Source organism: Dermacentor silvarum, chromosome 1 (genome assembly GCF_013339745.2).
Source record: "Dermacentor silvarum isolate Dsil-2018 chromosome 1, BIME_Dsil_1.4, whole genome shotgun sequence".
In the NCBI taxonomy this organism is placed as follows: Eukaryota; Metazoa; Arthropoda; class Arachnida; order Ixodida; family Ixodidae; genus Dermacentor; species Dermacentor silvarum.
Window position 1 is genome coordinate 14,469,888 of NC_051154.1, and position 3,638 is coordinate 14,473,525.

Sequence of the window (3,638 nt, forward strand, 5' to 3'; positions counted from 1 at the left end):
TAGAAGCATGACGATAGCGATTGGCCGTTCGAGCTCTCGGAGAGTGAGAAACTCTATGTCTCTAAAACTCTAAATATAGAAATAAAAACACTTACACAATAAAATAAGCAAATGTATGTTTGGGCATAAGCTTTTCTCCACAGAAACCTTGGGTCGGGTATATATAATACTACGTAGAATTCTGTGGTAGGATCAAAACCCCCTATGTCAGAAATCGGGCATAAAAGGAAAACTACAAGGAACAAGTCATGCTCAGATAGCCCTGACCCACCGTGCCCTGACCTGACAGCGTTAACACGCAAAGGGGCTTTATTTACACTAGTTAGTTCGTACGATATATCTAAGCGGCGGCAGCCAGCGGCAAATTTTAACGCGCACGCTATGAGAGACGACGTCGCGGGGATTAATTTCCCCAACCGGAATGCACCCACAGTGGCGTACCAACTACTCCTCGAGCGGGGGGCAAATTGCAAGCGATCTGACCACTGATCTGACCTCTCTCTCTCTCTCTCTCTCTATATATATATATATATATATATATATATATATATATATATAGAGAGAGAGAGAGAGAGAGAGAAGATGTATATATATATATATATATATATATATATATATATATATATATATATATGAAGGTGAAGAGCGTCAGGAAGAAGTCGAGCAAAAATGTTCCGGTATTTATCCCAGTTGACAATTTTGAGCTTCTTGCCTTTGTGTTTTGCGCGGTCCTGCCCTGACTGTTATTTCTATTATACTGTGGTCGCTACCCAGACCTTGCTGTGTATTTAGAAAAAGATTCAATCTACAGCAGCATCTGATTAACAAAGAAAGCCCAGATATCATAATGATACAAGAAACACACGGAATAGCAAAATTATCAGGCTACAAACCATTTAGTGGTGCCGAAGGAGAGACGATCGTCTTGTAAGCGAAACTTTAAACGAAACTCTTGTAAAGCGAAACTTTACGGTCGTGCAACACGACACGGAAATAAGGGATATTGACAATATCTTAATAGAGATTATACCCACACGGAAATTAGCAGATAGCCTTTTTATCCTCAACGTTTACAGTATAACCCGCGGTGTAAAAAACACAAATTCCGAACACTATTTCGTAAAACGCTCGCCATAGCGGGTAATCGTGCGGTGGTAATCGGAGGAGATTTTAATGCTCAACACGTGGCATGGGGCTATAAATTCGAGAGTCTCAAAGGCAGAAACATCTGGCTAGACGCGCAACAGGAGGGCCTAACCCTTGTAACCGATCCTTCAGCTCCTACCAGGAGAGGCAACAGTGTTTGCGTCGACACTACGCCAGACCTTACTTTCACAAAAAACATAAGCGACACGCAGTGGATAAATACACAGCAAGATCATGGGTAGCGACCACAGTATAATAGAAATAACAGTCAGGGCAGGACCGCGCAAAACACAAAGGCAAGAAGCTCAAAATTGTCAACTGGGATAAATACCGGAACATTAGAAAGAATACCAGCGGGGAAATTAAAAACATCGCAATTTGGACTGAACAGTTAACGAAAGATGTAACCGCGGCTACACAAATAGTTCCACCAGAAGCACACTTAGAAGTCATAGACATGCAGTAGGCTCCTGCACATGTGGGAGGCTAAGGAAGGGTTGCAAAGGAGATGGAGGAGTCAGAGACACAACCGGGCAATCAGAAGGAGGATAGCCAGATTAAACAGAGACATAGAGCAGCATGCACAACAGCTATGTAAGCAGCAATGGGAGGAGACATGTAGTAACATGGACAATCAATTAGGGCTAGCAAAGACATGGAACCTTCTCAGGTACCTGCTAAACCCAGAGGAAACTAAGGCGGTATGCAAGCAAAATATTAACAAGGTAATTCGTGCCTATAGAGGTTCAGAAAAAGACTTTCTACAGGAGATTAAAGGGAAATATATCTCCCAGGCTAGACCGGTTATACACCCAGACTACACAGGAGTAGTTAACAACGAACTTGACAGGGAAATTAGTGAAGCAGAAGTAAGGGCAGCCTCGCAAAAAACTTAATACTAAACCAGCACCCGGACCAGACGGAATCACAAATAAGATACTCAGGAACCTAGATGATGAGTCTATAACAAAATTGACAGAATATATCAATGAATGCTGGAAAACCGGCAAAATACCACAACAATGGAAGACGGCACATGTCATCTTAATACCTAAGCCAGGCAGGCGCTTACAGCTGGAGAATCTGAGACCTATATCTCTCACATCTTGCGTTGGAAAGCTGATGGAGCATGCAGTCCTAGCGAGACTAACTAACTATTTCGAGGACAGGGACCTATTTCCCTCCACGATGCTGGGTTTCAGAAGGAATCTTTTCACGCAGGATGCGATGCTCCAGCTTAAACACCAAACCATAGACAACCCAGGCAGATTCACTAGAGCCATCCTCTGCTTAGACTTAAAGAAAGCATTTGACAGTGTAACACATCAGAGAATACTCAGCAGCCTTGAAGAGCTAGGATTAGGAAGGAGAACATGCAATTATGTTCGTGACTTCCTAACCGGCAGAAAGGCAAAGATCACCGTGGGAGACCTCGTCTCGGAAGAGATTGAGATTAATAGCGCCGGCACACCACAGCGGTCAGTGATATCACCGTTGCTGTTTAATCTGGCATTATTCGGATTACCAGCGAAACTAGAAGAAATAGAGGGCCTTAACCACACTATATATGCCGATGACATTACCTTATGGGTAAAGGAGGGTAATGATGGGCAGATAGAACAGACACTCCAAAGTGCGATTGAAACAGTCGAACAATACCTAGAGGGAACCGGATTGGTTTGCTCGGCGGAAAAATCAGAATTATTATTGTACAGGCCAACTAGCAGGGGCCGTAAACCAAACAGCTACAGGGGGGGCAGACAATCTAGAAACGGACACAGAATTGAAGACTGCCGATGATAAACCCATATATCTAAGGTTGATAAAATCAGAGTTTTGGGACTGCTCATTGAAGCAAAAGGCAACGATGGAGAAACCATTAGGAAGTTGGAAGGGACAGTATCTCAAGTTATGAGGTTGATCAAAAGGATAGCCAATAGACACAGTGGAATGAAGGAAGGAAACATGATCAGACTGGTACAGGCGTTCGTTATCAGCAGGATCGTATACGTCGTACCCTACCTTAGATTGTACGCTGCAGAAAAGATTAAATTAGAATGCCTCATTAGGAAAATTTATAAACAAGCCGTAGGACTACCAATCAGCACTAGTACCGACAGGCTATTAGAATAAGGCCTGCACAACACAATAGATGAGCTCATAGAGGCGCAGCGGATAGCGAAGTACGAACGCCTTTCCAAGACCAAGACAGGAAGACACATACTAGAAAAACTAGGTATTGGGTACCATACTCAAAACGGAACCAAAGTGGACATCCCGAATGGTGTCAGGGATATGATAACCGTTCCCTCATTACCAAAGAACATGCATCCCGTGTACCATAAAGGCAGAAGAGAAAGCAGAGCAATGGTCATACAAAAGAAATTTGGGAATATTAAAGACGCAGTATTTGTAGATGCTGCTAGATACAAGCACAGGCGCGGCTTTACAGCCGTAGTAATTGATCATGAAAAGAAGTGCAAAACATGCGT